This window comes from Varroa jacobsoni, unplaced genomic scaffold (genome assembly GCF_002532875.2).
Source record: "Varroa jacobsoni isolate VJ856 unplaced genomic scaffold, vjacob_1.0 scaffold_1280, whole genome shotgun sequence".
Classification (NCBI taxonomy): Eukaryota; Metazoa; Arthropoda; class Arachnida; order Mesostigmata; family Varroidae; genus Varroa; species Varroa jacobsoni.
Genome location: NW_019214182.1, coordinates 507,524 through 521,661, shown reverse-complemented (window position 1 = coordinate 521,661; position 14,138 = coordinate 507,524). Strand labels below are relative to the sequence as shown.

At 38.1% G+C, this 14,138-nt stretch overlaps 1 long non-coding RNA gene across 3 annotated transcripts in view; it reads left to right on the top strand.

Moving 5' to 3' along the window:
• The window catches only part of LOC111268389 (uncharacterized), an 18,292-nt gene extending 4,563 nt beyond the window's left edge, over positions 1–13,729 (top strand). Inside the window, exons 2-3 of one of the 3 annotated variants that reach the window (XR_015314180.1) lie at positions 12,763–12,816; positions 13,258–13,729. This is a non-coding gene — a long non-coding RNA (uncharacterized LOC111268389). Of the gene's footprint in view, positions 1–604; positions 4,474–4,828; positions 6,252–12,762; positions 12,817–13,257 lie in introns of those variants that run through there. The other 2 variants (XR_015314181.1, XR_002685172.2) reach the window with 2 other exon arrangements.
• The last annotated feature ends 409 nt before the right edge of the window (positions 13,730–14,138 follow it).

Genomic DNA, 14,138 nt, shown 5'->3' with positions numbered 1-14,138 from the left:
GTAACTGTTCTTATGTGGTCGTGTGTAGATGAATACTTGCACTGTTCATACCAAGGTACCACGCTTCGGTATTTTGAATTAGGATGATATGAAGTTGATTAAAATGTATCGAAGCTCCAGCAAAACGATGAGAAATTATTGAAGAAGTTATTATTGAAGAAAAGAGTATTATTGCATCCGTACTTCAACATGCTGATACGAGGCACCACTCACGTGTCGTGGAAAATTCATAGTTATGGCTTCGCTTCCATGTTAATTCAAATCTACTGGGAACATTGTGGAAAGAAAGAACTTAAGGGAAAGACACTCATAAAATGGTGGAGGCTTCGAAAGCGTTACTTCGACTCGGTAGCCTGACAATTTGAGGTGACTCATACCAGCGAAAAGGAAGGCTACAGTTCCAAGAGAACAATTCTGTACGATCAGCCTTACACTCTAAAGTTCGGTAGTTCCTATCTTACCAGACTCAGTTTATTTAATAAATTTCCGACTCTTGATCTCGGTAAACCTGAACGGAATGTTACTTACAATGTTTAAAAATATATGGCCTAGAAATGGATTTATTTATTCACACAAACTGTGCAATATTTGTGTCTCGTTATAGACACGTATGGATTAATATCTACACCGTAAAAAGCTGAACGAAGACGTTTCTGGCGAAAACGTAAAACAACAGCCCGTGCTAGCCGTTGTCTGTTTACAGGAATAACTTGATGTTATGCGAATTTATGTACGTAATTGTTTTGGAGCTTGTTGTCACAATTACTGAGATTGAAAAGATCATTTCGAAAGCAATTAGCAGCTGAGTAAAACGAAGTAATGATGTCTCATAGAATAGAGCCGTTGTGTCTAAGGCTGACGCAGTCGCTCTACGGCATCGATTTTCCCTGGAAGAGCTAACTGCTGCTCTTGTTCAGTGGACGTAATTTAGACGCCAGCACAAGCATACCTATTTTCTGTTGATCGGATATACTTATACTCAGCGTAAGGAAGGCTAAGGCCATTAGGCGTTCTTCTATTGCCTGCACGCGATTGTAACCTGAAAGAAACTTCGTCATCTATTGAAATTGTGCCTTTCCAGGTAACTGCATATCTGTTCCAGTCAGAAGAATAAAAATGATAGTAATTTATCATAATTAACTAAATACAAATATGTATGAGGCATGAGTGCACGCATAGCTATTATAAACCTGTCGTATCAACGTACTGCCATTAAGCTAACCTACGTTTAGGTAAGATTTTATTAGTATATAAGTCCGTCGACCGGGGACCGTCGACAACGCAATGCACCCCCTTACGCTTCTATACGGCAAAGTAACGAGCATTACGGGTAATGTTTGAACTTTATCTGTTAAAAGCAAAACAGAGGGCGTAAGCGTTTGTATTCGACTTGTAGGAACACGGACGTTTATTAATGGTAGTCACGTTAAATTAATGCCAGACATCGCGGTTAATAGGGATGAATGAAAGAGGTAATTATTTGTCGTCCGCGTCTCACAACAATTCGCATACCTTGTTGCTATTGTTGCTAGTGCAAATGCTCAACATGCGCAAGACACATGCGACACGGACTGCTTCCTTTAGCTAGTTGAATATGATGTTGATACAACGGTTACAATCCAGCCCACTAAGCGATGCTATAAATGATCAGCATGAAGGCTTCGGAAAGCTCATATACGCGCTCTATCACAATACAAATACTATAAAAGCCATTTGTTTTATTGAAAACACAATTCATGTAATTTTTTTAAAAATTAAAAAAGCGCACTGAATTTTAATGGGTTTGTTGAAAAGTGGTCCTTACACTATTGTGCTCACTTCAGGCGCACACGTTATATTAGTGGCATTAGCATTTTAATAGAATAATTCCTGTAAGCTTTTGTAAATGTTTATTTTGCCCTCATAGGTAAGAAGCAAAACAAGATGACGTACTTTCGAAACAAATTCGTCGAGCTGAATTCCTATTTACATTAGAATAAGGAATAGAAATAAGGCAAATTTAGGTAAAGTAGAAATAAATAAAATTAAAATTTTTTGAACTTAACTGAAATCCATCGTTTTCGAAATTTCATCAAAAGGACGGATCCCAGCTTTGCTCTCCCAAACCCAGGTTAGGGGGAAATCGTTCTCAAATTCACCGAAACACAAGACGATGTTTAGTTATTATGTGGAGAATAGCTCTTCTTTGCGTATATGCAAGTGCTCTACTTCTGAACATTCTTCTATATATGTCAGCACAAATTCCTGAGCTATCGGAATTTATGGCTTTACTAGAAGCAATTGGCAAGATCCTTTCTAATCGCTCGTGGACAGATTCGTTATTGTATGACCATACAGTAATTAAATTGGCAAAAGGGTGGCGGCGTCACGAGTTTACAAACGTTTTGCCTCATGTACGTTCTAAGTAAGCAGAAGGTTCTAGGTGTATTCAAAAAGAAATATGAGGTGGGTTATTATGAAACCTTGTATTAGGACGAATATCTATAAAAGTCTAGGACAGAATATTTTTATAACTAGCAACCATCTTACGGGTTTATTGTGCGTGATATGATAAGCTAAGTTTAGAAAGTCGATAAATCTAAAATCTGCCCTTCTGGCAGCATATAAATATTGGGTCATCTTGTAATCGTTTTTGACAAACCATGAATCGGTAAATTATATATAACGCATGGACATGACTGACACTGTACGATGCGTAAAACCTCAACACGAAGTGATCAGTATTTAATTAGCAGTGTACTGTCACAAATGCGCATTTCTAGCGAAACTCGTGCGTCTTGTTTATCGCTTAACGTAAATTTCTATTTCTAGATCTGGCTATTCTGCGCTCCTACATCGGGCCAGTTCTAGAATCCCCGGAGCCTTACAATAGGCTCCAGAGGTTCTCTACTGACATCACACCATGACGACTACTAGTTTCGAACAAAGGAAACAAAATTACTCTATGATGGTACGTCAATTACAGGGCGGACCACCCACAATGATCATACATTCGAAAAATTTCATTACAATTCAGCAAGTTATTGTTGTTTACACAGATAGCTTCCTGTACCAATGGCGCAACGTCTCAAAGTTTTAAATGTTATAGGGAGTTTTTGCCCTCAAAACAAGACATCATCTTTCGTTCCCCATTCAATCTACCGCCGCTGCTGCTTCCGACATGAGCTGTGCAGGTAGCTCCTCGCGTACAATAACAACAGCGGCAGGACCACCACAACAGCGTAAGCACTTACGCCGATGCGCGTCTGTGCTTACAACAAAATAGCAATCTAGCAACGGCCGAATACCGCTGGTGCTACTGCTGCACGTGAAGCGACGGATACGCAAGAGCCTGGCGCTGCCTGCATAGCTTCTTGCCTGTAAGAATGTGTGCTTCGACTCGCCACGTTCTGGGATATCTTAGAAAAGCAATTGGGAAGTACGGAAAAATCATCGGACTGAAAGAAAAATATGCGGGGACGGTGGAGAGTAGAGGGAAAGGTACGTAGGTACCTTTACAGTTGCTCTTATAACTCCCTCTGCCACTGCAAACTACAGCTGTGTCTGGCAGCGTCGGTGTATTAGCCTGTGCGCTAGTGTTATACAGATGGTTGCTGAAACTGCTCGTGATGCTCCTCGAATGCAAATTCGGTCCTGAGCTATTCCTGCGGCTGACGCCAAGCTGGAAACATCTCCGAAGACACAGTGGAATTGCGCAGCGGAAGAATTGTAGCCGAATTGAACAGAATGAGGAGACGCTATTAGAAGATAAATAGGATAGATTAGGGACGACGAGTTTCATGTGCAGGGAATGGGGATCATAAAGCGAAGGTGGCTAAAGGACTCCGAACGATAAAGGTTCAGGAATGCGGTAACAGGGCATCGAACAAATCGGTGATATCAAGGGACGAAACGAGAGACGGCAGCGGCGACGATAACGATGCTCATAAGGATAACGGGGAAAGACAATAAGAAGAAAAACCGACGCTAAAGCGTTCAAGATCTGAAATAACCTCTCATCGTATTGGAACAATAGGCCAGCCGGTCTCGACTCTGAGATCTGCTGTCAGTATAGAATACATTTAAAAGGACGGTTCATCATTAAGAATAGATTAGGAAGCAGTTCCTTTTCTTGATAGTATTGTAAATGTGCGTAGTCCACTGTGTGTGATGTTGAACACTATATGAAATAGGCCTTGACAACAGGTCTCAGACTAATTTCAGGAAAGCATACGAATCGAATTTTCGAAACAGTATACTTCTGCTATACTACCATAAGAATCGCTGCCACATGAATGTCGCATAAAAAGCCACAAGTGGGAAAAAAGCATTTGTAATATACGGCCACAAGAAGTGATTCGTTGCCAGTCAGGAAACACAGAATATGAAACATAAAATGGTCCTTTTAATACACAACGTGGACATTGGTGATGAGCAGTAAACGCCGGCCTCTTAAACGTTTATTCTGCTTTGCGTTATCTGAAAGGGCTACCGGTAAGTTTATGAAGAGGTCCCGTATCGAACACAGCACACGCTTGTCTGGCAAGCACGTAGACGCGCATTTTGTCATTGACGTCTGAACATCGGAAGGGATTCAAAGTAAATGCATATACGTGAAAGCACTAATGCCTCTAATAAACACGCCATTTGCAACCCGAATATTTACCAGAACGTGCCTGTAACTTAGTGACAAAGCTGTCAGTGAAGTTCCTAAATTCGAGCTTTGCATAGGGAGAGTATAGTCAGAGAAGCGCACTAAGGGATTCGGTTGCCTATCAAGCTAACGAAGTAGGGAAGTTCTACCGACTAAAAGTTTAATTTTAATTTAGAAGTGAAACATTCCTTACAGAACACCGCCGGTGGACACTTCTGCAAACTGGTCTGCTGTATACCCATGAGAGTTGATTGTCCCTTTCTAGAACACACACTGCTTTTACGTGCATCTATTTCTTCAAAAATCTGGGGTCGTTCTTGTGGAATGAGCCAGCCTTAGAAATTAAGCCCAGTTTCATAGGTTCCTGTTGCTCGCAGCGGACTCGGATACTAACTAGTCAGATCTACGTCTGTCGACCGGAACTGCAATAATAAATCTCTGATGAAGCTACAAATAAAAGCCAATAGTACTCAAATTTGCTATTTTTTTGCTAATTTAGCCGTGATAAATGTCAGTATTCTTTACCCGGTTGGTGTACGTCAAATTTTGCCAAAGGCAAGGGAAGTTTGAACGTAAAGCTATCCGTGTTTCGAACAAATCCGAGGCAATCCGTACTTTAAGTTTTCCTTTGCAAGTGCAGCGCTAATATATCAATAACTTTTATTTCTAACCTAATCAGCGAAATTGGACATCAGATTTATTAAAAACACGACATTCATCCATTCGATACGACAGGTGTACTCTGAAAAATCTAAAACATGATTTTGCATTTCCCAGCAAAACAAAATAGATTCCAAATTTATCTAAGATCTTTTTTTTTTTCAAATTAGGCATCTATAATTAACGATCATATATATCGTAGCTCAATTTGGGGTGATATCATAATATTTTTGAGATGATTCAAAAGCTTGATTTTTATATACAAATACGTTGCGCGCGATACGGCTATGACTGCTCTTTGACGCAATTTTCAATCAGAATATCCAAGTGAATGAGTCATTTGCTTTCTCTATAATTTATGAGGTATGACTGTCAATTTGAACAACATAGGTCGGATAGTGAGACTAATTTTATAAGGCTTAATAAAACGCATAACAACGTCACTAAGTACTGGTGTTTTGTTAGGCGCCCAACTATACTACCGTGTAAAGAAGCTGCCAATTAAAATTAACAGCCAAAAAAGGACATCATATCTTTAGCAGCGCTCTCAAACATTATCTATAATCGTTTGTGAATAACTAGTCACAGTTGAATGATTTCAATGATCACAGTTCAGCAGTCAAATCACTTCACAAGACCACTTCAATGTGAATCAGTGATGACTCTTCGATGCCTATCAACTATCCAGTAGAAGCACTAGTTACTAGCCTACTTTGCAAACAATGTTGGTCTATGTTACGCATCGTCACGGATCTCTATAGCGAAAAGAGGTTTGAAAAAAATAGCGCAGGGTTAAATCTAGCTCATATCTGATAAATAGATTGAATCGGTTTTATCCGCTGCATAATTTTCGACGCCATGCCTCAATCTTCTACAATATACACGGCATACACCTTGCATTGTTTCTTTCTTTTTGTAAACCAGACGGCTGTGATTGAGGAGAGAGGTGGAAACGCAATCTGCTGTCCTTCTTGATCGTAGTGGAATGAATATTACCATCTCGCGCGCATTTCTCGATAATCGATGAGGAAAAAGATAATCCAGAGAAGAATATAAAATTCATGAAGAAATCAGTAGGCACTAATTAGTATGTTTAGGCGGGTAAAGTCACGTGACTTTTCCCATTGCTGAGCGACGAAAAACATGCAAGTGAAAGCGGGAAAGGTCTGAATCACTTTGACGACAGAATCCACCGACAGGAGATGGTTAGAATGGAAGGGCATATGTAGAGAAAAATTAAGGTCATAGGTAAAGCCGTAGACTTAAGCTGCATTATGTTGATAATGCTATATTCCCTTTCATAATCACCCGAATGCTTGATAGGGATCCGAATGCTATTAGAACACAAGACAGAATAAAAGGAACTATTTAAACATGCTAGGACATACAAAAAGAAAGTCACAGTGAGTTCTATACTATATACCAATCAAACATAGCTTCTAAGATATATTCACATTTAACTATATATATATATATATATATATATATATATATATATATATATGTACTATACTATATATGTATTGAATTACTAGACTGAAGTAAATATAGTAGTAAAAATACCAGTAACAATCGAGGCAATCAAGGGGTGAATTATGAATAATTGTATCGTATATATAATTAATCGTAGGTGACGCAAATGTCTATTATAAAGTTTATATACTTAACGAAATGATTATAGGTTCAATAAGTATAATCTTTGATAATTAAAATACCTAAACGTGGCCATACGTGTGCCATGTTTTCCAATAATCCACCTACTTTGTAAAGACTAATAGTTGATGCAAAACATTTTCTAATAGCGTGAACATCCAACGCGTGAAAGATCGTTTATCTTGTTTTTCCCAAAAATATTTTTTGGGCAGTCTGATCAAAGAAAACTAGCGAACTGATTAAAGCAACACGGGAAAATTACTAAGACAAAATAATGGTGTGGCGTAGCGTAGTAAAGTAACGTTATGATTTTGTCGATGCAGTGGATTAACCGAAACAGAGTGATAAGAGTGATAAGTGAGTCGCAGTGAGGAAGCTGCAATGAAGTAACAGCAACGGTAGCCGTAATAAGCGGAGTACAATAGGATGATAAAAAGATTAAAAAAAATAATAATTGCATAGTGACAAGGCTAGATGTTTTGCAGCATAGGTCATCAAAGTTTTAAATATCGTTCTTTACTTATATGCTGTTATATTCCAGTTCACATGCATTTAATTCCGTGCCTGTTTATAACAACCTCCGAATAGCCTCAGCGAAATTTAGTGTAAAAGTGGGTACAACAATTTGGCCATTTGAACAAAAACTACATCCCACTATCATAGAGGCAGCGTTGACAAACAGAAAATACAGGAGAAAAAGATATCTCTTATCTCGGCTTGGCTAACAGTAATTATACCATACATAATTTAAAATTGTCAAATGACGAACTTTGAATTGAAGTTCGCTTGTCACCGAGAAATGCATTTATTTTTGCACAGATTTTATGGATAAATACTGTGTGTTATATTTGCGTCATGTCTATTTCTTCCAATTAGGCAAGACCAATTTGCATCCGTACAAATAATTTTTCCGCTTCGAATTTTTGACCAAAAACCTTTTTACATTTTCGAGATGAATCGCAACAGGCACAATTTCGAATTTTAGGTATGGGAGATTTGATAAAGTATCACAACTACATAATGGAAATAGTCGTAAATTGTAACAAAGTAGCATTTAGGTAATTAGATATTAACTGAATCTTGGATAACAAAACACAAACGTCTCTTAAATGAAAAGCTAATCCCAATCAGCGTCTAGTCACCGGTTTAAGAAGCTAGCAACCCAAAGGTGTTACACGAGAGACTGCACATCAAAACCTTTCTCAGTTAGAAAATTTTCAAAAAACGTACATTCCAGGCATCCAGTTCCTTGTGTCAGTTCATTTAGAAGACCAGATGAGTGCCTTGACTGCGCCAAATACTTTAAATTCAGACGGAGTCCTCTACGACGATAAACAACCAATTATCGTTTCTTAAGACAAACCCAATTATATAGGATCCTGTTATTACTAGCTGCAGCTGCCCACAAACATAAGGTAACGAAATTCCAATAAAAACAGTTGCAAAATGTACAATTAGCTAAAAGCCATGTTCCAGAAGTTCAGGCACTGCAAAAGTAAAGAAATTACCAATCGGTAGAGTTTCAAAAGCATCATCAATAAAGAACCGCAGAAAAGTACTTTTTTCGTTTTTATATTGTAGATCAATTTTTCTTGCTGTTTACTTGAAACTGAAACTATGCAAGAACATTAATAACGATGGAGAAAAAACTGCATAAAAAGACAACATAAAAAGAGAACACCTTCGACGCATTTGAACTATTGTATGTTCAAGGAAGTATAAGAGGCTTTTCTAGCTAAGCGGCTTTAAAACTACGTACCTCATTTGAAGGCTAAGGTTTGTAGACTTGGTAGTAGTAGATGTACATCGTCGGAATGCCTTTACCCAGACGTAAGATAAAACGCCTTAAAGATAAATAAAAAAAAAAACAGTTTCTGCAAAAATTCACTCTGTATTAAAATGTTGTCACGATAGAGGCACACATGCTATTTAGGCCATTGTGCTGTCTACAATCGAGATGCCCTATCGGAAGAAACGGCCTAAGACGGCTCCGCCGTCTTCGTTCCGGAAATTTTCATGAGAAAGATGCTCCTCGTAGTGATCAACCAATTATTCAAAATGAGAGGATGAAATTCTAGCAAAGCTGAAGACCGACATGTGAACAGTCATCGCATCGCGTCGCATAAAAGAGTAAACATCTGTCACCAAACAGTTTTAAACCGTTTGAAGAAAGCTGGTTGAAAAAAGAGTCTCGATTTTTGGGTGCCATACGAATCGACGCAAGTGAATTTACTCAATCGCATTCACATCTGTGAAACTCTGAAACGAAATCGAGCTATTTCTAAAGCAGTTGATACCGGCTGATGAAAACTAAATCATATACGACAATGATGCGCGAAAAGTTATCATGGTCAAAGCCCGAAGAGGCTCCATAATCTGTGGCAAAGCTCGGATGGTCGCCTAAGAAGGTTATATATGATATGGAATTGGGGAAAAATCGTGTATTATGAGCTGCTGCCACCTGGCAGAACGATTGACTAGGATCTCTATTCTCAACAACTAACAAGGCTACAACGAACGACTGAAAAAAATCGAGAAAAATTAGTGAGCACAGAGAACATCGTCTTCCACCATACGTCACCTTCCACTATGCCAGATCACATACACATTTAGCTGCCTGGAAAAGATTGAGAGAACTTAGATAAAAAAATTTTCCCGCCGCATAGCCTAGATTTTACATCATCCGCAGGTATCTCAGAACTCCCTTAACATGGTTTAAATGGACACATGCAAAGATCACTTGCCATGATTTTTCGTCCATAAACAACAGAAGTGCTACAGTAACAGGATTGTAATGTAGCCAGAAAAAAGCTATTGTTAAAAAGTAAGGCTGTTTTGAAATGTAAAAAATATTACTTTAATTTTTACTTAAATTGCACTTTTTCGACTATCCAGTGTTATATTAACAGGTTAGGTTTTATTGTAGCCTAACTACAGTCTCGCTATAAATCATTAGCAACCTTTGTTTGCTCGGCCGCCGGCAAGAGCAACGCATTATTAATCTAACAGCAAGCTAGTTACCGTTTTAAAATAAAAAGACAACTGTTTCTGATAAGTGACTGTCGCGTGATTGGTCAGCTATCCTGTATGCTATACAGGATAGCCTTCGGGAATGCACGAATCCGTCCATCCCCATAACTTATGGCTGGGATCAACTTAAAGTCAACCCAGTTTTTAAGCGTATCGAACAGTGTCGCGTAACTTGTATTTTGCACATAGGTACTGTATCTTGAACGACTGGAAAAACTGTGAAACACTTTAAATGAGAAAAGTAGTGTCTTACTTCTCCTATAAAGCACCTACGTCATTTAAACACTGCGGCTTGTTATCAAGCTGTATATGCTATCGAGCAGTTCCACAAGTGCCTACAGGAGATCGCTGCAACAGCACTTGCGTATTATAGGTATACCGTCTAAAAGTAAAATGAAAATTCAATGTTAGCAAGTTCTGCTAGTATTCACTACAAGTGTTGCAGAAGTTGTTTTGTAGAAGTTCTAGGGTATACCCAAGCAGACGCTTGGGAAACTAGTGATGCAAACCTGGACAGCGAATACTTCAAACAACAGTGGATTCGATATTCGAAAAAAACACATCTGGAAGTAGAAGGAAAAGAATTGTTCACTTCGCAAATACGGTAAACCCGCTACACAACAGGTATAATAGCCAATATGAAGCCAATATATAGCCAAAAGAAAAGCTTTTAATTGGTCTTTCCTAACACCTTGGAAGTGTAGGCTCAGAACAGGTCGAAAAAACAATTCCCTTTCAAGAATAATACGTTGAGCTTATAAAAAAAATAGCTCGCTTTATTCACAGTACTAAGCTTCTTAGTATCGTCCTGTGGTCAAAAGTTAGCGACATTTATGGCACTGCTTACGAAAATCAGTGACAAACAGTAACCAACGAGTGAATTAGAAGAGGTCAATTTCAGTTTCACATAATCATATGCAATCGATAATTAGTAAACTTTAAAAAAGGGTTCGAATAACTTATAATAGTTAATCAACGTGCACTGCAAGCATAGTTGATATATTCCAAAACTTAGTACGCGACACGAAAAGTAAAAGCTCCTTCACAAATGCTTTGCCATGAATGGAGTTTTCTTGAAAGTCACTTGGGTTGTAATTCAAACATATCCCTATAGTCATACGTTGACAACATTTTTACTAATCTTAAAGATGGATAAAATAATCTATTGACGAGAATCTACCGAAATCTATGACGTGCTTTTAGTAGACATCCGCAAAGTAGACTAAATGACGATCATGTAATAGTGATCGTCCGTATGGAACTTCCTGTCATGACACGTCCTTATTCGGACACTGTTTACTCGAATATCTTGGCGAAACCGAGTATTCTTTTCGCTAATACTGTACAGACATCACTAGTTTTGCTTTGACATCACTGGTTGCTCGCTGGATCCTCTGAGCGCGCACGCGCCTAGCATATCCTACTTATAATAGGCAAGCATATAATTATTTGTCCTACTTCGCGCATAGGTAATGCAATCATTGAGGCCAATATATTAATTAAAGTTAGGCTACAACGTTGTCATACTCTGTGGTCAAAATCGAACACAGTACGACTTTAATTATATTTGCTTGTTTATATAACTTTTTGAGAGCATGATAAAACTATAAGTCTTCGATACAAGTATGCCCATTATTAGGACAGCATGTCCACTGCATTGGACATTCTGTCCTGATGTTGTTTCATGGAGAGACAGCTTCCTTCTGATTGGTTCTTGCCTCATTGCAACGGTTCAGTTGATAGATGCTAATTTTTAAGGCATACAGTAAAAAGTTTTGAGAGCCTTTAACCATTTAGGAATACTATTGTCGCTTCTGCTGCAAGTATTTGCTTATGATCAAATCTTATAGCAAGTTTTCAATGTTGAAACAAAGGATGACGACTTCAGATAGGTCAAGCGTTCAGAACATTTACAAGCATATTAGAGTGTGTCCACAGACACAACATAGAACTGTCATCTGTACTTTTCTAGAGATGTATTTGCTGGAGACGCATATAAAAGCGTACCTTCGGCACCCATCCTTGTTGACAGATATAGGAGCATGCAAGGGTGTTGGTCACACCGATCCATGCGCCTTGAACCTTGCATATATCGTTTAGCTGCGTTTGCACTTAAACATCTACATATAATTAAATATAATGTGTGCTGCACAGACCGGCTTTGAATAGTTCACAGGAGTGGGCACACTTCATCCAGTTTGAAACCGGTAAGCTACAATCAGCTGCTGAGCGGTTTGCGAGGACCGATGTAAATAGAACTCGACGGAGACTGTAAAGGGCCATCACCACCTTTCAATACGCCCGAAATGCCCGCAGTTTTCAACAAGTATTTCGCACCACGTTTCATCAAGAGCGCAGTACAAACCCATCTGCAGCTGCGGCAGTTTATTTGGTGCTTTCTTAAACTTTCTGGCCTACATTTTTAAAACTATTATCGAGTCCAAATAAAAAGGCATAACGGGCTAGACTGATTATAAAAACTAAAACCCTAAAACAATATGATATATAGAGAAATTTTTCAGCACGCGGTTCGTTAGGAAGATCTGTGCCTGCATTGTACAAATTTGTTTGTTTTTTTGTTCTAGCTGATATAGCAAGAAGTTTCGATTATGGGATTCTTCGATTTCAAACGACGAGGCTCATTAATCTCGTTCTTTTCTACATATCTGAATAAATATATAACCTTGGAATCACTTTGGAAAACGCTAACCTTTGATAAAAGTGTGTCTTTACCTTTCATTGAATAAAAGTTAAAAACATAATTTTTTCTGTCATTTTTGTTACAGCTTGGGAGCCTGTTGTGTCAGTTTGTGCTGCCGGCTGCCGATGTAAATTATCATGTAATATCAGTTCGGGCGTCACATTCTTCGACATAGAGACTACCTTAAGTTAAAGATAATTGTAGTATCGTAATATTATTCTAAAGATTTATAATATTGCTGTTGATTTCGGGTTACCTAGTAAAAGACATTATCTAGCACTAACAACTATTATCTTTTTTTTTAGCAGCGGTTAAGTCTTTACATTTTTACAACAAATTCGTACTTATCCTTCTTTCGCTATAATCTTTAAGAATTTGAAGCTTGAAAGTTTTATTAATTACCCTTTGCCCCAATATGTTTGTAAATGTTCATTCATTTACTTTTACTGGTATTCTCTTGCAACTGACTTTCGCCAATCAAACAAAACTGGAACTAAAGATATTTAGCAGATAATTTAGTACTTTACTTACTATTTCAAGCCTAATAATGATTAAGTACGGAGACATTTTGAGGTTTCAGGTGACTATGCAATGGAATAACAACTTTTCACAAAAAACGTTAGACAAAATGGTGTTATACACAGAGCTTCGGCGCGTCATTCTTAACATCACCGATCTATGCGAGGAGTTCAGCGAAGTCTGACACCAATAACCGTACTTCGCCTGCTTTTTGCTTTGGGCATACATTTAAGAAATGGGACAGTTTGTCTCATATATATATATCTATATCTACAGGTTCTTTCACAACTGAGTAAAGCATACATTTAGAATGCCCAAATGCCTCACTAAGCAACGTTAATAATATTTATGACGCATCCTAGTCACTGGTACTAACTCTAGGGCACCATTCAAGAAGAATTTAGTAAATTTTATCTATTTTATTTAATATTTTAAAATGTTCGATAAAAGACTACTGGTCAATTGAGCACAACATTTCTTTACTCCAATGATGTAGAAGATGGACAAATAAAATATGAGGTGGAATATTTTCGTACAAGCTTTTGAAAAGTAATTGACATGTTTGTTCTTTATAACGCTTGCATTTGTGGTGGTTATTGGGTGAATTAGATACGACTTGGCGGTAGGGGCTCGTCTAAGCGTTGCTGAGCCAACTTATTTATACTAGGTCCTGAATCACCGAAGGAAGATCAAATTGGAATGAGAAATTAAAGTCGCCCGCCTGCCCGGGAATTCTGGCTAGACTGCCTCAATAAAACTAAATCAGTATTTCTCTGCATTGGCCTCGATGGCTTTACGGACTAACTACACGTTACTAAGAAGTTTTGTCACCTCCACTTTTTGTAAGTTAACTTCTATGCACCTCCTATTCTATTCCATGTAAAAATCTCAATTGTGTGTGCAAAAATCGTGCAGTAACGCCAATACCTGAATATTATAGTA